We start from the raw sequence: 22,110 nt of genomic DNA on the forward strand, positions 1-22,110 counted from the left end.
AGGCCTACTTGAAGTTTCTCAGAGGTAATGACAAATTACGGAAGATTGATTTTTTCTTTGCATGGTAGGGAATCGTTTTTTATTAAACATACCGTTTTGGCTCAAATTACGATTATGACTCATATTCCGAACAGTCGCTTTGCCGTTCAATTTGTTCATTTGAACTTTTTACGCGTAGTTTTCTCCATAGGATATTGAATTCTTTTTAAATCTTGGCTCTCTGTATGAAAAACTGATGAAATTCTTAGTTTTAGTGTGCTAAAATGCTGGTGTACGGAATATGAGTCATGTTCGGGATTTGAGTCAAAACGGTACCTTACATTCGCTTACAACTCGACAGTCCATGTACTTGTACTTTGTTAGGCGCATGAGATTGTCTTTGCGTCAATTTGCCAATATCAAAATGCTGTTATCTTAGATATGACAAAAAAATCATAAATCTGTTATAACTTTTCATTTTTTAATAGTCACAAAATATTTTTCAACAGTCGCAATAGTCACAAAACGACGTATTTTAATATTATCTAACGTCTTATAGAACATGTAAAAACTATAGAGATGAAAATGATAATAAAACAATTTCAAAGGGGTTGTCAAAATAAAATGTAACAAATCTCCAGTTGTAATGAAATTTTCAGTGGAACTTTTGCTATAACTTTTGTGGAGACACAAACCTTGTTTTCTTGTAATTTTTTTGGAAGCTTCCATTACGCTTAATCACATATACCTGGTACACATAAATAAAGGTACTATTAAATAAACGCACTAAAACCCGCATTACGACATCTGTGCTGTGGAGGAATTTAGATTTTTGTTTTTCTCGTAAAACAAAGTTAGGCACGGGAATTGAAATGCCGCACAAATGCTCTCTATACCTGATATTTCGATACCTTAATGACAAATGATATGATTTATGTACTTTCTCATTTCAATCATTAAACAGATTTCCATATACTTGTTAACAATTTTTTCATATTTTTTTTTCTAATTTTCAATGAAAATTTAATAGTATCGAACGTATCGAACTCATAACTTTTACAAGTAAAACACTTACGACGAATTCTCATATAATGTGGAATTTTTTATGTAACGGAAACTAAATGAAGAGTAAAAGCAATATTTTTTTAAGTTATTCAAATCTAGCAATACAAGTTGCTTATTGAACTCGCTCTAATGCTTCGCGCGAACGAAATCGTTATTCGTTCCAGCCATGACAAACGCAATAACGTATATTTGCAACGCTACACTATGGGTCACTCACGTGTTCAACGTACTTTTTGATCAGGAATTTCAACTCGTTAGGGTTGTTCTTATAAGCAGTACTGTGTAATACTACATCAATGGTCCTATTTGTCACACGAATGTTCAGCTAACTTTCACTTCTATCTATGAACCAATTCTACGCACTGAAGGAAACCCAATACTTTAATGTTGGTACTTACGTGTTCGAGGTCGCAGGATGCTCTAATCAATAGGAAAGTTAAATCTGCAGTTTTATACGCTGCAGTGCAGCCGCTAATTCATTACACAAGATAGCACATCGGTTGATTCCGCACACTACTTAGTCACCGTGAGTACATAAACAGTGTTCGACGTATATTCTATATACGAATCGATAGCAGAAATCAATCAAGCATCGTGTAAGCCTTTGTAAATTTAGCATAGGCTAAATTTAGTATGAAAACTGACGTTATTTACCGGCCATACCACCAAAGACAAAAATACATTTGCAACCACCGCCCGGCTTGCGAAATGCGTTTCAACCACAAGTCATCGATGCAGATTCCCAGCCATTGAGCCAACATTCTTTGGGTTGTGCGTTATGCAATTAATGGTTCGTAGATTGAATTTGTATTAGATTAGCAAAAACAACTAAATTTCGATAGTATGTGAGTACAAGAATCTGGCTCATGTGAAAAGTGACCGGTACATAGGTCAGGAAAAGCTACATCAATCGAAAAAACAACATTCATTGAAGCTTGTGAATTCAAACAGCTTAGCTTTGCAAATCACAAGTCACCTTACATATCAAGAAATACAGCAATCTAATGTAACTACATATTTAAATATTTACTTAGCGGTAATGAAAAAAAAAGTCTATATTACAGTTATGAGTTATATGAATCTAATGATATTTCGCATATACAATGTTTATGGCTTTTTTCCTACGTTAGGTGGATATCCTATACCATAACAGCTGTTCAAACAGCTTAAATTGTTTAACTGTATTGTTTTCTTTTATGTATGAACAATGAACATATGTATGTATGTGTGAATATGAGAGTGAGTTTGCCTTTACATGCGATTTAGGATAGGATTATGCTCATGTCTTTTTGTGCACGTGGGTTCGTATGTATGTATATCTGTCCACGTGCAAAACCTATGTTTGTCAATTTATGATAAAGGCATTAAATTGACAATTGCGCTTCTTTGCATAAATCGAGTAGGTAGCCTAACCGAATGACCAAAGGTGTTATCAAAATCAAGTGCCGGTTGTATACATACCCAAAAATGGGAAAGATGAGTTCCAATAATATGTAGGATGTATATATTTTTGTATCACGTATCTAATTAATTTTTAACAATATTCGTCTGGTTAAGAAATGATCACCCCGCGTACACACGGTCAAGCATGTTTGACAAACATTGACTCCGCCCCCAGTAAATTGGACAAGTTGACAAGCGTGTGTAGAGTCGTTTAACAAACCGAGTTGACCAGATTGGTTCCTTAAACAGTTCTACATAGGTCAAATGTTTCACCAACTTTTCTGATTTAATGGAGGCAGAGTCAACGTTTGTCAAACATGCTTGAACGTGTGTATGCGAGGTAACATTAAAATAATTAGTATACATACAAGATTTTTCAGTACCTAAAACACGATTCAAATTAAACGATTTCCATTTGTTTGAATGGTGATCAACGCATCCCACGCATCATCTCTGGTGATGAAAATGGAAGATTTTTTTAATGGAAAGCCTGTTAAATTTCACACAATGGAATTCTTGTTGATATTTTTTGTTTTAATCGTACAAAATTGTTAACTTTTTTGAATCATGAGTAAAGCATCTAAGGTGAAATTTCACTAAATTAAACTGCCCATGATCGCATATTTCTAACACTTTGTTTGCTGACTTTATGAAAAGCCTGTGAATCGTTCCTCTGTAAAATAGGGATTGTGGTAAGTCGATTGTAACGGATTTTTGTGAACGATGTACATACTTTTTAAATAATCGATAAAATGCGAATTGTACAAATATGCGATCATGGGCACTAATGGGCAGTAAACGTAGGCATTTACTGAAAAAGAATGGAGGCCAGTAGTGAACATTTTCTTTCATAACTGGAACCAAATTATTTTTTGAAAAAAAAATCCTGTTTCAGAGGAAATTCACTGAGTGTAGGTAACTTTCGTCATACTATGGACAAACTAATTTACATAGAAAGGTTAATTTATATTTCATTATACTTGAGTGATTGGCAAAATCTGGAATAAAAATGGTTATTTGCATCTTTAGGGCAAATCTATGTTTCGCCTCCATCACGTAAGAAGTGACTCATATGTGTGTGCTTCGTTTCGTAAAGCATTCGATAAAGCAGCAATGCAATGATTTTCTTTTTTCTCCTACTGGCTTTGCATCCCGCAACTAAGGACATCTTCACTTCGTAGGCATAGTATCTCTGGGCAAAGTTTTTAACAGCGAGGTTTCTAAGCCAAGATGCCATTTGCGCATTCGTATATGATGTGAGTTGCACGACATACCCTCGATGAAGCCATGCCAAATAGGTATATTAGTCTGCTTCTAGTTCATAGGTCCATCTTATTCAAAGAACATAGCAAAGTATGACGTCTGCTTCAGATTGAGTTGGCCCATACTATATGTAGCAAAGTTTGATGATTTCACTATGTACTAATCGAATTATTTACTACACACGCATTCGCATACTATGAGTCTAACAACTATTAGCAGACGAGTAATGAATTTAGATCAATGCTAGTCGCAAAACAAACTGCATTTTAGTTTAGTTATTTTCATTGGATGCGTCATGCTACTCGGCATGATACTGTGTGAAAAGATTCGCTCTTTTAGTAGTACATAGATAAAATAATATTGTGTCTACCACACTCGAAAGTCGAAATATGTATCTAGAATATTTTTTTACTTACATATTTTTTTTGAGTGCAACACATTATCTAAAGTATTATTAATATTTATTAAATTTGTTGTTGAGTAGCTGTTACATTTGAATTTATTTATACAGTTTTTCCAAGGACACCTGCCTACAAGACACATGCTTACATTATGCGCAACTTGTGATCATATACATAAAAATGGTAAATTCAATTATTAATTCTTAGACGAAATGAGCTTTTTCTCCCGATCTGCGTGCGCGTTGGCGTCTTTGATAGCAATTTTTATATCGTTCGTTGGGCAGTCTCCATATGCTTCGTCAAGCATAGCACGCATCATTTACGTCATCAAGCTAATCGTTAGTTGAGGCATATATGCTGGTCAGGCTGTAGATAAAGAATTTGCCTTCATTCTCAACACGCAGATGGCCCTTCACTGGATAATTCGTTTCATCGATCTCACCTAGAGGTCAACTCTATACGTTCTGCTCTGTCACCACTGAAGTTGATATGGTATTTGAATAAAGTGTTTGCAATGCTAATTGCATGGCAAACGCTGGATAATGCGTACCATTGGGACTGCGCGTACCTGAAGGAATGACATAGACCCCATTTCGCGTTACTTAGCCTCATACCCAGAACTCCTATCCCTACATCCCCGTGGCGCTGGTCTGTATACGAGCAACCTTAGGGAGTGCCAGCGAGTGACTCTAAGCAAAACTGTGCACACTATGCTGCATCTTGTCAGCATCGAGAAAGCAGGCCCCTCAGCGCGATGTAAGTAGCGCGACCCTGGTAAGGTAGCTTATAGATTCTGCAATATAACTGAGGAAAGCTAAAGTAGAGCAAACGGATGGATTCCCCTGCAACAGACCCGGCAACGCATTAAGGATAACGATTGGAATGTCGGATCTTGGAACGAGAAAACTTTGAATGAACCCGCACGTTTTGGGCTCCTGGCCTCGTGAGGTGCAGAAGGTCGATGTGGGCGTGGCAGCAATCCAGGAAGTACGGTTGTCCAAAATTGGAAAACGTGAATTCCGAGCGGTGAATCTCATCGCAAACACTTCATTCAAGTACCAAGTACGTGTTGAGAATGAAAGGCAAATTCTTCAACTATAGCCTGATCAGCATCTATGCCCCAACGAACGATAAGCCTGATGACGTGAAGGATGAGTTCTATGAGGCCTACTGAGTTCTTAAGGCCTACGGAGAGTGCCCAACACACGATGTAAACATTGTCATCGGGGATGCAAATGCGCAGATCGGAAGAGAAAGTTTATTTCGCCCTGTCATTGGTATGGAAAGCCTCCATTCCGCTACAAACGATAATGGTCTGCGACTTGTAACCTTTGCTGCTGCTAGAGGGATGGCAATCAGCAGTACCTACTACGCACGTAAGAATATGTATCCGCAAACACACTTGGCAACATCCGAGTGGAGACACTTGCTCACAGATAGATCACGTGCTAATCGACGGACGACATTTCTCGGATGTTATAGATGTAAGGTCCTGCAGAGGTCCGAACATTGACTTGGATCACTATCCAGTAATTGCATAATTCGGGCGCGACTTTCCAGCGTCACGAATTCACGAAACAACAGAATTATGCGTTTCAATATCCAACGCTTGTCAGTTGAAGCAGTTGCTGGACAGTACCACCAGAAGCTGGACGAGTGGATAGGTGATGCCACCGGATTTGGCGACGTCAACAGATTGTGGGAAAATATTCACGAAGCTGTGACTATGTTAGGCACTGTACACTGTACGCTCGCGGTGGGTGGCTCACATTGACTTCTCTTGAACCTCTTGGTATCATGTACTTCGTCTTCAACGTGTTGACGGCTAGTCTAATCCGCTTAGCTTCCCTCTTCAGTCTATCGTAGGCTTCCTCCATCTTCTTATAGTTACGTGCCATAATATCTATGTCGTCGGCGAAGCCAAACAGCTGGACGGTCTTATTGAAAATTGTACCACTCGTCTTAATCCCTGCTCTTCGTATTACCACTTCCAAGGCGATGTTGAATAGCAGACACGAAAGACCATCACTGCGCGTTTCGAAGGGATTCGAGAATGTCCCTGAAACTCGAACTACGCACATCACCCGATCCATCGTCGCTTTGATCAACCGTGTCAGTTTATCCGGAAATCCTTGTTCGTGCATTAGCTGCCATAGTTGGTCCCGATAGATTGTATCATATGCGGCTTTGAAGTCGATGAATAGATGATGTGTGGGCACGTTGTATTCGCGGCATTTCTGCAGTACTTGGCGAATGGCGAACACCTGGTCCATGGTAGAGCTTTCGTCCATAAAACCCGCCTGGTACTGCCCCACGAAATCCCTTGCAATTGGTGTTAGTCGGCGGCCTTGTAGGCGGCGTTCAGCAATGTGATTGCGTGGTAGTTACTACAATCCAGCTTATCGCCCTTTTTTAGATGGGACACACGACACCTTTCATCCACTCCTGCGGCAAAACTTCCTCCTCCCAAATCTTGGTAATGACCCTGTGCAGCACTCAGCCAGTGCCTCACCACCGTGTTTAAATAGCTCTCCTGGTAGTTGGTCAACCCCAGGGGCTTTGTTGTTCTTCAGTCCTGTTCCGCGCCCGTTTATATCGTGCCTCGTTTGCCCTCGTGCAGTGTTGCAGCAATCTTGCCCATGCTGCATTTTTCTTTTTCACTTACTGCTCACATTCACCGTCATACCAGTCGTGTCTCTGATCCGGGGGGTGCCCCGTGGTCGATTTGGTTTTCCGTTTCTTGGTTGGGTGAGCTCCATGTGGCCTTGTGGATATTTTTGCGGAGAAAGAAGATGCTTCGGACTATTGTCGCGCTTATCTTTTTGCCTTTCTCGTACAACAAAGTTGTACTAGAAGGCTATAATTTCACTCCAAAGGCCAAATTTTGATAGAAGACTTGACTTGACCGATTCGAGTGCATACCCTGATGCGTCAATGTACTGTAAAATGCGTCAATGCCTACTCAAACGCAGCAATGTCCTTATGCAACATGCAATGCTTGAAAAATGCGCAAATTTGTACATCAATACGTACACAGCAAAAAGAATTGTAATATCCACCCACGTAATTCGGACGACGTACCTGATTTCCGATGTAGAGCCAAAATTCGTATGTCCATCTACAACGTTTCTGATGTTATATTACATCACCTGAAAATTACTCCAAAACAGATTTATCATTTTCCTCTACGTTGTATATGTGTAATATTTGAATACAACAACACGTAATATCGCATAGAAATCGAATGCAACCAGTGACTCTTATTTACTTTTGTAATTTTACAAACAAACTGTGTGTAATATCACATCTAATGATTATGCGATTTTAAATCTCGCAACACTGCTCAAATCCAATTTTAAATCGTTTTGCCATCAGGTTTTGCCATCTTGATTTTGTTGCTGATGAGAAGTTAAATTTTTACAATAATATTTAATTTATAATTGGATTTAAATAAATTACCCTCGAGATTACCGCTGTTAAGTGCGCTTTTATTCTCCATGTAAGTAAAAGCTAATTCATAAATAAGCTTTTGCCGACTTTCTAGCAAATGTGTATTATTTCACTCTATAGAGTGTGCGGTCAGGAAGAATTTATTTACGGTGGAAAAGGGTTTACTGCGCCGAGTGTGGAATCAATTCGGAACGACATGATTCGGAGCTTGTGCGATTTGTGGGTTGGATCTTGCCAGATTGTGTGATTGTTCCGGAACAGCTTCAATTCGCCGATCAATCCGGCCTCCCGCTGCAACGCCCGTAACTCGTCGTTTTTTTACGGTGCTGCAACCGTGGACGTCCTATCTTATCGGATAGATGGAGAAAAACGGAACGACCGACTCCGATTGAATGTTCCATAAACCGATGTAAGTATTGTTTGTAAGTGGTCATGCAAAGTGGATTATAGTGTATGCCTTTAATTTTTCAGGCTCTATCATTCAAATTGAACGGAAAAGAATCCCACGTACAGCCATGTGATTTTAAGTTTCAGCAGAGCCCCGCGGTCAGTAGGTTGCGCCAGGTGCGAGAAAGTGCTCAAATAGATCGACGAATTATCCAATCCGGAAATGTGCGAAGCCGCTATGTTGCAGCTGAGCAAAAAAAGTGAATCGGGTTGGAATCTTTCCCAATAGTGTGGTTTCGGTATAGCTTCTATCCGTCGACTAAACCGGCCACCCAAATCGTGTTTAGCCTCGCTACAACTGCTGAAACTTGCCTTTTTTTTTTCTGACGACACACATTTGATTGTTTCTAAGTTGCGTGACAGAATATGCGCCAGTCTACAGGATAACTAATGCACTACTGTGGCTTTCGTTCCTTAAAGAATTTCTCAAAACCGTGACCGAGCCTAGGACCAATTCACGAGTAACCAATAGAACGGTTTTAATGAATGCTTACGAATGTTCATTTAATTAGAGGATACCATGAAAATGGGTGAATTCATAGGAATTTGGTAGCTGATCACTGCATTTACCGGGAGGCACAGACAAGGCATGTTACATATTTGATGACTTAAACATTCATTCAAGGTAAGAAGACCTAAAAACAGCATTTAAACTATAACTTTTTAATAAATTTTACGTTGCAGACTCGGTTCGATCGATCTTCCACATTTGAAGGACTTCTTCACCATGCCGTCACGTAGCCATTCTACTTAAGAGCTCCAAGTCAGATTTAATCATTCGCGGAATAGTTTGTACCAAGATCCAGCAGCTTTGTTTCATCACAACAGATGTTGGCTAACCGAAATTGTCAGCAACATGAAAGCCAACAGAAAGATTCCTTCCCGAAGCGAAGTCGGTGGTTCTCCCACCCATCAGAACGTCGGCTTAGGAGGCACCCACCCAACTAAGACAGAAAAAAAGCGTCAGGCCGCTGCATCGATCAGTGCGTTATAGGTACTAGAGGTACAGTATAAGTTTAATTATTTGCATTATTCAATAGGTACACTAATTAGTAGTGGCAACATCGCTCAAACTCAAGGTCAATCTTGTTTTTTTTATATTAGGTATTGCATTTACAATATTTCCTTCAGGATATTGCTCCAGAGTTATGACCTTTCCTTGAAATGTTTTATTGGTTGTTCTGCATATTTGTCTTCTGCTGGCTTTCTATTACATCAAAGTTGTATTATATCACATTTATAGAAGGCTTGGAGAACCAAAAGGAGATTCATTTTTAACGGAATCCTCAATTAACTGTTTAAACTCATTTAGAAAATTTAATCGAGTTTCCGAATAAAATCCCCTAGGAGCGTCAAAGGTATTCTCAATGAAATCCTACTGGGAAAAATAATTGAATTTTCCTGGGATCATTCTATTCTCCCAAATACAATCCATTTGCGATTCGAATAGAACTATCTTCATATTCTTAATGGAAACCACCCGGGAATTCAATGGAATCGTTCTGTGAATCCGACAGCAGTATTGAGATTTCGAAAGAAGTGAATCGAAAGAAATTCTGAGATTTCAAATGGAATCATTTCGGGATTCCGAATATAATCCATCAGTAATTCAAAATGTAATCTTTCTGGGATCCCGAACGGAATCCTTATGTGGTTCCAAATCGAATCCTTCTGTGATTCCAAATGCAATCCTTATGGGATTCTAAATAAAATCCTCCAGGGATTCCAAATAAAATCGTCCAAAGTATCCAGAAGGATTTCAAATGGAATCCTTCAAGGCGAATAGAATCCGCCAAGGATTCCGAATGCAGTCCGCCTGTTTGGAATAATTCTGTAATTCTGTATGAAATTCTTCTGTGATTCCAAATGGAATCTTTATGTCAGTGGCGTAGCCAGAAAATTGGTCTGGGAGGGTTTTCCGAACATTTTTATTTTCGAAAAAAAAAAATTCTTCTAAAAATTTTGTCTCTGGGGGGGTTTTATGTCCAAAACCACCCCCGTGGCTACGCCACTGCTTTATGTTATTCCAAATGGGATAGAACTGGGATTCCAAATGGTTTCCTTCTGTGTTTCTAAATAGAATCCTTTAATTCCAAATGGGCTTCTCCTGGGACTCGAAATGAAATCCTCCAGGGATTTTGAATGGAAGAAAGGATTCCGCCAGGGAAGAAATCCTTAAAGATTTCAAATAGAGTACGCCAGAGATTCCAAATATAATCCACCGCCAGGGATTCCGAATGGCATCTGGCAGGGATTCCGAATGGAATTTATCTTGGATTATAAATAGAATCCTTCTAAGATTTCAAACGCATTCAATCTGGGATTCTGAATAAATCCTCCAGGATGTAAATATATAATCCTCCAGAGATTCCGAAAGGAATCCACCAAGAATTCCTCATAGAATCTGCCATGTATTCCGAATGGAACTTCTTTTTGTTTTTGTTTTTTTTTTACATGGAGTAATGCTTTATGGACTGACAATAACACATGTTTACACTAGTGTACCGAGTGTGGGACTCCTAGCCATGACTGGTCCCACCAACTAAACTCTCCTTGGGCTCTGTCATCGTTTTCCCAAGACTTGACTTGGGTGCTCACCTCTAACATACCATGTGAGTCGGCCTTTGACGCTCACTCTACACTCCTCTGCCATGCGTCGATATGTTGATAGCGATAGGTACCAACAGTTCTACGCTAAAACTCTCCTACCTCAGTATATGCAGTCAATTCGCTCACCCGTGCTCAGCCCTAACTAACCAATCACAAGTTAGTTATGCTTGTCGACGTCGCAAAGAAGAGCTATGTTAGACGTTTGCGGCTGGGACACAACCCCGGATACCCTTATCCAGAGCATTTTTATTTATTTATCATCAGACTAAGGCCGGAGTGGCCTGTGCTGCACATAAAAGACTTCTTCATTCAGCTCGGTTCATGGCTGCACTTCGCCAACCACGCAGTCTGCGGAGGGTCCGCAAGTCGTCCTCCACCTGATCGATCCACCTTGCCCGCTGTGCACCTCGCCTTCTTGTTCCCGTCGGATCGTTGTCGAGAACCATTTTCACCGGATTACTGTCCGACATTCTGGCTACGTGCCCGGCCCACCGCAGTCTTCCGATTTTCGCGGTGTGAACGATGGATGGTTCTCCCAACAGCTGATGCAACTCGTGGTTCATTCGCCTCCTCCACGTACCGTCCGCCATCTGCAACCCACCATAGATGGTACGCAACACTTTCCTTTTGAAAACTCCCAGTGCGCGTTGGTCCTCCACGAGCATCGTCTAGGTCTCGTGTCCGTAGAGAACTACCGGTCTTATAAGCGTTTTGTAGATAGTCAGTTTGGTATGGCGGCGAACTCTATTCGATCGGAGCGTCTTACGGAGTCCAAAGTACGTACGATTTCCAGTCACTATGCGCCTCCGAATTTCTCTGCTGGTATCGTTATCGGCGGTCACCAGTGTGCCCAAGTACACGAATTCTTCAACCACCTCGATTTCGTCACCACCGATAGAAACTCGTGGTGGGTGGCTCACATTGACCTCTCTTGAGCCTCTTCCTATCATGTACTTCGTCTTCGACGTGTTGATGACTAGTCCAATCCGTTTAGCTTCGCTTTTCAGTCTGATGTAGGCTTCCTCCATCCTTTCAAAGTTACGTGCCATGATATCAATGTCGTCGGCGAAACCAAATAACTGGACGGACTTCGTGAAAATCGTACCACTCGTGTCAATCCCTGCCCTTCGTATTACTCCCTCCAAAGCGATGTTGAATAGCAGACACGAAAGACCATCACCTTGCCGTAACCCTCTACGGGATTCGAAGGGACTCGAGAATGCCCCTGAAACTCGAACATCACATCAGCACATCACCCGATCCATCGTCGCCTTGATCAACCGTATCAGTTTATCCGGAAATCCGTTTTCGTGCATTAGCTGCCATAGCTGGTCCCGATCGATTGTATCATATGCGGCTTTGAAGTCGACAAATAGATGATGTGTGGGCACGTTGTATTCGCGGCATTTCTGCAATACCTGACGTATGGCGAACACCTGGTCTGTGGTAGAGCGTTCACCCATAAATCCCGCCTGGTACTGCCCAACGAACTCTCTTGCAATTGGTGTTAGTCGGCGGCATAAAATTTGGGAGAGTACCTTGTAGGCGGCGTTCAGCAATGTGATTGCGCGGTAGTTGCTACAATCCAGCTTATCGCCCTTTTTGTAGATGGGACACACGACACCTTCCATCCACTCCTGCGGCAGAACCTCATCCTCCCAAACCTTGGTAATCACCCAATGCAGCGCTCTAGCCAGTGCTTCACCACCGTGTTTAAACAGCTCTCCTGGTAGTTGGTCAACTCCAGGGGCTTTGTTGTTTTTCAGCCGTCCGATCTCCTCCTGGATTTCCTGGAGATTCGGAGCCGGAAGTCGCATGTCCTGCGCGCGTGCTCCTAGGTTCATTACCATACCGCCACCGTCGTCTGCCATATCGCCATTCAGGTGCTCTTCGTAGTGCTGCCGCCACCTTTGGATCACCTCACGCTCGTTCGTAAGAAGGTTCCCGTTTATGTCCTTACACATATCGGGCTGTGGCACGTGGCCCTTACGTGAACGGTTCAACTTCTCATATAACTTTCGTGCGCTATTAGCGCGGTACAGTTCCTCCGTCTCTTCACGGTCTAGATTTTCCTGCTGGCGCTTTTTCCTCCGGAAAATCGAGTTTTGTCTGTTCCGCGTTTGTATCGTGCCTCGTTCGCCCTCGTGCGGTGTTGCAGCAATCTCGCCCATGCTGTATTCTTCTCCTCAACTAACTGCTCACATTCGACGTCATACCAGCCGTTTCTCTGATCCGGAGCCACCGTGCCTAGTGCAGCGGTTGCGGTGCTTCCAATGGCGGATCGAATATCTCTCCAGCCATCTTCAAGAGATGCTGCGCCCAGCTGCTCTTCCGTTGGGAGTGCCACTTCCAGCTGCTGCGCGTAGTCTTGGGCTAGTCTACCGTCTTGTAGCCGCCCAATGTTAAGCCGCGGCGGACGACTCCGACGCGTGTTGTACACCGTCGAGAGTTTTGAGCGCAGACATACTGCGACGAGATAGTGGTCGGATTCAATATTCGCACTGCGGTAAGTGCGTACGTTCGTGATGTCGGAGAAGAATTTACCGTCGATTAGAACGTGGTCGATTTGGTTTTCCGTTACTTGATTAGGTGATTTCCATGTGGCCTTGTGGATATTCTTACGGGGGAAGAAAGTGCTTCGGACTACCATTCCGCGGGAGGCTGCAAAGTTTAGGCATCGTTGGCCGTTGTCGTTCGATACGGTATGCAGACTATCCGGTCCGATGACCGGTCTATACATTTCCTCCCTTCCTACCTGAGCGTTCATGTCACCGATGACGATTTTGACGTCCCGCAGTGGGCATCCATCGTATGTCTGCTCCAGCTGCGCATAGAACGCTTCTCTCTCGTCGTCGGATCTCCCTTCGTGAGGGCAGTGCACGTTGATGATGCTATAGTTGAAGAAACGGCCTTTTATCCTCAGCTTGCACATCCTTGCGTTGATTGGCTGCCACCCAATCACGCGTTGGCGCATCTTTCCCAGCACTATGAAGCCGGTTCCCAGCTCGTTGGTGGTGCCACAGCTTTGGTAGAAGGTAGCCGCTCGATGCCCGCTTTTCCACACTTTCTGTCCTGTCCAGCAGATTTCCTGCAGCGCTACGACATCTAAGTTGCGGGGATCGTAGATTATCCTATCGCAACCTGCGAAGCCTAGCGACTTGCAGTTCCATGTTCCAAGCTTCCAATCGTGATCCTTTATTCGTCGCCTAGGTCGTTGCCGATTGTATCGAGTCGTATTATCTTCTATGTCGTTCGTAATAGTTGTTTTTAAAGGCGGCTTATTGGGCCTGCGCAAACCTCCTGTCTCGTCGGAGGGCCGTCGTGTCAGGGCTGTTTAGCGTCCCACCTAACACCAGGACTTGGGCTTGTGCGCTTTGAGCGGCACACGGTCGCTTTGGCGGAGCCTACTTGCGGATACATGCAGCTTTTTATAGAGGTTTAACAGGGCCCACTGTCAAACCCCACCACATCCTAGGCAGGCGCCACAACTCGCAGATGGCCTGGGGAGGGATCGTCAACCCCTTGGACATAGTCCCTGCTGCCCCCCTTATCCAGAGCATGTGCCAAGCGTTGAAGAAGTGCATCACAGTTTCGACTGCAACCACTGAGATTACCTGCAGCTTGCATAGAGCAGTGCTCGGCGCACCAGATTCTCTGCAAGCTGCAGGTAATCTCAGTGGTTGCAGTCGAAACTGTGATCCACTTCTCCAACGCTTGGCACATGCTCTGGATAAGGGTATCCGGGGTTGTGTCCCAGCCGCAAACGTCTAGCATAGCTCTTCTTGCGACGTCGAAACGAGGGCTAGTATGTGCTCTGCAGTTTCGTCAACACCTGAGCAGTCAGGGCAGACGGGGACCACTGCGTGTCCAAACCTGTGGAGGTACTGCTGGGAACAGCTATGACCTGATAAGAATTGTGTTAGATGGCAGTGAAATTCCCCATGGGGTCTCCCCACACAGCTCGATATGTTAGGTATCAGTCGGCGGGTCCACCTACCTTTCAAGAAGTTATCCCACTCGCGCTGCCATTTGCCAACCGAAGCCAACCTGATACGCTTGCGGGCTCCTCTGGTATCACGTATCTAACACTCCTCTTCTTCCCGGATGACCAACCCAACTGGCATCGTGCTTGCTGTCACGCAGGCTACATAGTGTGATATCGTGCTGTAGGTGGATATCACTCTGAGACAGATCAAGCGATAAGTGCTCTCCAGATTACGCAGGTAACTGGTTACCCGCAGTGCACTTGCCCAGGACGTGCCTAAGAATATATACGGCAACGCCTGCCAGCAGCTTATGTCTACTGGCGCACACCTCAGAATGGTTGGCTGCCGAAGGTTAGCTTATCGTCTGTTATGGCCCTGGGGTGCTTCAAACTCCGCTTTGATGTGATCACGATTTCAGCCACATGAATCACTGCATGTTGTACAAACTTGCGGTTGTTGAGCGAGCTCCAGGCCTCCTAGCGCTAATTCATTTAGCCACTGTACTGATCGCGTGTGCTGTGGTCAGTTTACTCCCCGTAGACCTAGAAGGGTACGTCATCGGCGAAGCCGATTATCTTAACACCAGGAGGGAACTTCAGTTTCAAAACCCTGTTATATGGTTCCAAAATACCAGACCCAGTATTGAATCTTGCGGAACTCCTGCGGTAATAGGGACGCTTATGTGACCGGCATCGGTCTCGTATAAATCTCGTAGAAATAGATTTGCAGAATCCAGTACAGGCCCACTAAGCTAAGTCAGTGTAACGAGTGCTTACATCTAAACAAACACTGAATCAACAATTTGACGCCACAATACACGGTTCGAGGCCGCATCTATCCAACCTCGGTTGCGCCTCACGCTCGTCAAGTCTTTCTGTAACTGGTCAGCCCACTTCGCTCGCTGCGCTCCACGCCTTGTTGTACCTGCCGGGTCGGTAGCGAACACCATCTTTGCAGGGTTGCTGTCCGGAATTCTTGCAACATGTCCTGCCCATCGTACCCTTCCAGCTTTAGCTACATTCTGGATTCTGGGTTCGCCGTAGAGTTGAGGGAACTTGTGGTTCATCCTTCGCCGCCACACACCGTGCTCTTGCACACCGCCGAAGATGGTCCTAACCTTCTACCAAAGCTGTGGCACCACCAACGAACTGGGAAGCGGCTTCATAGTGCTGGGTAAGATGCGCCATCGTGTGATTGGGTGGCAGCCAATCAACGCAAGGATGTGCAAGCTGAGGATTAAAGGTCGTTTCTTCAACTATAGCATCATCAACGTGCACTGCCCACACGAAGGGAGACCCGACGACGACAAAGAAGCGTTCTACGCACAGCTGGAGCAGACATACGATGGATGCCCATTGCGGGACGTCAAAATCGTCATCGGTGACATAAACGCACAGGTAGGAAGGGAGGAAATGTATAGACCGGTCATTGGACCGGATAGTCTGCACACCGTATCGAATGACAACTGCCAACGATGCATAAACTTCGCAGCCTCTCGCGGAATGGTAGTCCGAAGCACCTTCTTTCCCCGCAAAAATATCCACAAGGTCACATGGAGATCACCTAACCAAGAAACGGAAAACCAAATCGACCACGTTCTAATCGACGGTAAATTCTTCTCCGACATCACGAACGTTCGCACTTACCGCAGTGCGAATATTGAATCCGACCACTACCTCGTTGCAGTATGCCTGCGCTCAAAACTCTCGACAGTGTACAACACGCATCGAAGTCGGACGCCGCGGCTTAACATTGGGCGGCTACAAGTACGGTAGACTAGCCCAAGAATACGCGCAACAGCTGGAAGTGGCACTCCCAACGGAAGACCAGCTAGGCACAGCGTCTCTTGAAGATGGCTGGAGAGATATTCGATCCGCCATTGGTAGCACCGCAACTGCTGCACTTGGCACGGTGCCCCCGGATCAGAGAAACGACTGGTATGACGGCGAATGTGAGCAGTTAGTGGAAGAGAAGAATGTAGCATGGGCGAGATTGCTGTAACACCGCACGAGGGTGAACGAGGCACGATATAAACGGGTGCGGAACAGACAAAACTCGATTAGATTCCGGAGGAAAGGCGCTAGCAGGAAGATCGAGACCGTGAAGAGACGGAGCAACTGTACCGCGCTAATAACACACGAAAGTTCTATGAGAAGTTAAACCGTTCACGTAAGGGCCACGTGCCACAGCCTGATATGTGTAAGGACATAAACGGGAACCTTCTTACGAACGAGCGTGAGGCAGACGAAGATGGCGGTATGGTAATGGACCTTGACGATCGAGAACGCGCGCAGGACATAATTTTACCGGCTCCGGATCTCCAGGAAACCAGGAGAAGATTTGCCGGCTGAAGAACAACAAAGCCTCCGGGGTTGACCAACTACCAGGAGAGCTATTTAAACACGGTGGTGAGGCACTGGCTAGAGCGCTGTACTGGGTCATTACCAAGATTTGGGAGGAGGAAGTTTTGCCGCAGGAGTGGATGGAAGGCGTCGTGTGTCCCATCTACAAAAAGGGCGATAAGCTGGATTGTAGCAACTACCGCGCAATCACGTTGCTGAACGCCGCCTACAAGGTACTCTCCCAAATTTTATGCCGTCGACTAGCACCAATTGCAAGGGAGTTCGTGAGGTAGTACCAGGCGGGTTTTATGGGCGAACGCTCCACCACGGACCAGGTGTTCGCCATTCGACAAGTACTGTAGAAATGCCGCGAATTCAACGTGCCCACACATCATCTATTCATCGACTTCAAAGCCGCATATGATACAATCAATCGGGACCAGCTATGGCAGCTAATGCACGAACACGGATTTCCGGATAAACTGACACGATTAATTAAAGCGACGATGGATCGGATAATGTGCGTAGTTCGAGTTTCAGGGGCATTCTCGAGTCCCTTCGAAACCCGCAGAGGGTTACGGCAAGGTGATGGTATTTCGTGTCTGCTATTCAACATCGCTTTGGAAGGGGTAATACGAAGAGCAGGGATTAACACGAGTGGTACAATTTTCAATAAGTCCGTCCAGCTATTTGGCTTCGCCGACGACATAGATATTATGGCACGTAACTTTGAGAAGATGGTGGAAGCCTACATCAGACTGAAGAGGGAAGCTAAGCGGATCGGACTAGTCATCAACACGTCAAAGCCGAAAAACATGATAGGAAGAGGTTCAAGAGAAGACAATGTGAGCCACCCACCGCGAGCTTGCATCGGTGGTGACGAAATCGAGGTGGTAGAAGAATTTATGTACTTGATAATGTCTATTATGATACCAGCAGAGAAATTCGGAGACGCATAGTGGCTGGAAATCGTACCTAATTTGGACTCCGCAAGACGCTCCGAGGAACATTTGAATGGCGCTGAGAGTACAGGCAGTGAAAGTCAAGGCAGCGGAGGAGATGACTACGTCAGTTCAGCTGACGATGGAAGCCAACCAGCCCCCACCTTGAGTGAAGTTAAGGATGCCATCCAACTGTGAGAACTTTCGAGCGATCACCATCCTTAATGCCGCCTACAAAGTGATATCCCAGATTATCTTCCGTCGTCTGTCACCATTAGTGGATGAGTTCGTGGGAAGTTATCAAGCCGGCTTCGTTGACGGCCGCTCGACAACGGACCAGATCTTTACTCTACGGCAAATCCTTCAAAAATGCCGTGAATACCAGGTCCCAACGCATCATCTGTTCGTTGATTTCAAGGCGGCATACGACAGTATAGACCGCGTAGAGCTATGGAAAATTATGGACGAGAAGAGCTTCCCTGGGAAGCTTACCAGACTGATCAAAGCAACGGTGGATGGTGGGCAAAACTGCGTGAAGATTTCGGGCGAACACTCCAGTTCGTTCGAATCGCGCCGGGGACTAAGACAAGGTGATGGACTTTCGTGCCTGTTGTTCAACATTGCGCTGGAAGGTGTCATGCGGAGAGCTTGTGGGCGGAACCGAGCGCGACAGGGCCCGCCTGGGAAGCAGTGTTACGATAGACGGGGATACCTTTGAGGTGGTCGAGGAATTCGTCTACCTCGGATCCTTGCTAACGGCTGATAACAATGTCAGTCGTGAAATACGAAGGCGCATCATCTGTGGAAGTCGGGCCTACTACGGGCTCCAGAAGAAACTGCGGTCAAAAAAGATTTGCCACCGCACCAAATGTGTCATGTACAAGACGTTAATAAGACCGGTAGTCCTCTACGGACATGAAACATGGACAATGCTCGAGGAGGACTTGCAAGCACTCGGAGTATTCGAGAGACGGGTGCTTAGGACCATCTTTGGCGGTGTGCAAGAAGACGGTGTGTGGCGGCGAAGAATGAACCATGAGCTTGCCCAGCTCTACGGCGAACCTAGTATCCAGAAGGTAGCTAAAGCCGGAAGGGTACGATGGGCCGTGCATGTTGCAAGAATGCCGGACAGCAACCCTGAAAAGATGGTGTTCGCTTCCGATCCGGCAGGGACGAGACGGCGTGGAGCGCAGCGAGCGAGATGGGCAGACCAGGTGCAAAACGACTTGGCGAGCGTGGGGCGTATTCGAGGATGGAGAGATGCGGCCTCGAACCGTGTATTGTGGCGTCAAATTGTTGATTCAGTGTTTTCTGTTTAGATGTAGACTAAATAAATGAAATGAAGACGCTCCGATCGAATAGAGTTCGCCACCGCACCAAACTGACAATCTACAAAACGCTCATTAGACCGGTAGTCCTCTACGGACACGAGACCTGGACGATGCTCGTGGAAAACCAACGCGTACTTGGAGTTTTCGAAAGGAAAGTGCTGCGTACCATCTATGGTGGGGTGCAGATGGTGGACGGTACGTGGAGGAGGCGGATGAACCACGAGTTGCATGAGCTGCTGGGAGAACTATCCATCGTTCACACCGCGAAAATCGGACGACTGCGGTGGGCCGGGCACGTAGCCAGAGTGTCGGACAATAACCCGGTGAAAATTGTTCTCGACAACGATCCGACGGGTACAAGAAGGCGAGGTGCCCAGCGGGCAAGGTGGATCGATCAGGTGGAAGATGATTTGCAGACCCTCCGTAGACTGCGTAGTTGGCGACGTGTAGCCATGGACCGAGACGAATGGAGAAGACTCTTATATACCACACAGGCCACTTCGGCCTTAGTCTGAATAAATAAATAATAATAATAGAACATGTCGTACTCATGATTTGATACAAAGAATAAGATCCAGTTGATGGAGTACCCAAATTATAACGATATAGCGCAAACGGCACCCCTGTTCGTTTTACCTCCATCTCCCATACAAGAAGGCGTGGAGCGCAGCGGGCTAGGTAGAATAACCAAGGTGGTTTATTGAAGGTAATTTCTTATAGTACACCAGGGTTTTCTTACACGGTTAATATGCTTTATTTTTTGGCTAACCTGAACTTTCACAGCTTTGCAAATACCACCTGAATTTTCTTTAATTTTTTTGTGATTTTTTTCTTGGGATAAACTCATTGTTTCATTGAGTCTAAAGGTTTTAATCGATTAAAATCAAACCTCGTAAAAAACCTGGATGCAATCCCGAAAAAAAATCCTGAATGTAATCCAAAAAAAAAAAATCTTAGAGCAATCCTCTTGGGATTCAAATCCTTCAAGGATTTTCGTCGGAATCACAAAAGTATTCTCTACGAATCCCCAGAAGGATGTCTTCTGGAATCACAGCAGGATTTCCTTTGGAATCGCAAAATTACCTTCGGAATTCCTGAGAATGTATTTCCTCGGTATTTCCCTTGCAATTTCAGAAGGCTTTGGAATCCCAGAGGGATTTATTTTGGGATTCCGGAAAGATTCACTTTGATCTCTAAGGATTTTATTCAGAATTACAAAAAGATTTACTACGGTATTGCCTGATAAACCTGGAACTTTCGGGAGAAAACGACAAAAGGATCCTCAAAGCAGTTTCCAAAGTATTTTTGAATCAATGCTTGGATAAGTAATCAGAATTTTTCCGCGGAAATCTGTGAAATATCCTCGAAGAAATTTTCAGGAAAATTACTTCTGGCGAAATCCCTATAGGAATCCAAATTTCTGTCATGGAAATGCTACTTGTGCTTATTCTACGTCTTGAATAAATCGAGAATTGTCGATTTCGACACGTCTCACGTGAGACGACCATGTAATTCAAATGGAAGGTATCGACAATTCTCACTCCTTCAAACAAAACGCGTCACCTCACACGAGACGCAAAATAAAATTGCCTAATCCATTTGCGAACAAAATTGTGGAGGAATCCTAGAAGAAATACCTGTAAAAAATCACAAAGGAATTGCTTAAAGAATAACCGAGGAAATTTTTGGAAGGTATTCTTGGAATAATTCCAGGTGAATTCTTAAAGGTAATCCCGAACAAATTTCTAGGTAAAAAAATCGAAAGTTTGCTTGGATGAATGAAGGAGGAACTGAAGCAAAATCTGGATGAATTCTCGAAAAGTAACCCCTTTTGAATCTCAGAATCATTTCCTTTGAAATTTCAGTAGCATTTCTTTTGAAATCAAGAAGTATTAATTTTGAACAATCAGAAGGATTCCATTCGAAACTCCAACAGGTTTCTTTTCAGCATCCTAAAAGCATTCATTCCGGGATTCTAAACGAATTCCATCCGGCATCCTAAATGCATTTCCTCCGGCATCCTAAAAGTATTCCACTGGAATTTAAAAACTATTCCTTCTAGAATCCTGGAGGTTCTCCCCGGAATTCTCATCGAAATTATCAAAAGGTTCCCTCCGGAATCCTAATATCCAAATCCAGTTTAACTGTAATCAACTTCTTTCTTGTATAGGTTTGCGATGCCCAGACCGAGGCTGGCAGCAACTGCTGCGCAATATTTCTGACATGCTATGCGATTTACCCACCATCCCAGGACAATTGACGGTGAATTGGCGCGTCGGTATACAAGTCAAGTCATGACTATCACCTATCCCAAAAACTTCCAAATATCAATAGATCAGAATGCAGAATGGAACCGTGGTTGCGCGTTGGTGTGGCAAAATCGTTACCGTCAATTTAATATTAAGCTTTTTTAATGTATATAAATATGGACAGATATGATATAGACAAAAAAATCAAAGCATACATTTATAATAAAATTATTGATATGATACAAATTTAAGGATAATTCCATTTAAATATGAAAGAAAATTTCTATAAACACTCAATTTAGATTTCCAGGCACTATTTTACATCACATTATTTTACATTGCTCGGATTACGTCGTTTACTGTATTACGTCGAAATAAATTACACTGCTTCTGTGTATTCACAGCAAGCCTTCGAGTACATCGAAAGAGTGTAATATCACAGCACTGATGGAATAGCCTATGTGCATCTGTTTCGAATGTAATATTCAACAACTGTTTTTGCTGTGTATGACTGCTTTGAAAATGCGTAAGTGATCCGCCCCTCGAAAAAACAGCACTTTTTCAATTTTTGTTTTTCATTTTACGGTACGGTACATTTTACGG

The 22,110-nt window shown here is 44.1% G+C and overlaps 1 protein-coding gene and 1 long non-coding RNA gene across 2 annotated transcripts in view; one reads left to right on the top strand and one right to left on the bottom strand.

The window, feature by feature from the left end:
• The window catches only part of LOC134213136 (myosin heavy chain, muscle-like), a 68,234-nt gene extending 66,647 nt beyond the window's left edge, over positions 1-1,587 (bottom strand). Inside the window, exon 1 of the mRNA XM_062691776.1 lies at positions 1,443-1,587. The gene's annotated coding sequence lies outside the window, so the exon portion shown is untranslated. The remainder of the gene's footprint in view (positions 1-1,442) is intronic.
• A 5,936-nt stretch (positions 1,588-7,523) lies between these two features.
• On the top strand, positions 7,524-21,753 carry LOC134217294 (uncharacterized). Its single transcript, XR_009980983.1, has 5 exons — positions 7,524-7,650; positions 7,722-8,010; positions 8,073-8,673; positions 8,733-9,051; positions 21,429-21,753. It is a non-coding gene; the product is annotated as an uncharacterized LOC134217294 (long non-coding RNA).
• Positions 21,754-22,110: the final 357 nt, after the last annotated feature.

Source organism: Armigeres subalbatus, chromosome 2 (assembly GCF_024139115.2).
Source record: "Armigeres subalbatus isolate Guangzhou_Male chromosome 2, GZ_Asu_2, whole genome shotgun sequence".
Taxonomy (NCBI): Eukaryota; Metazoa; Arthropoda; class Insecta; order Diptera; family Culicidae; genus Armigeres; species Armigeres subalbatus.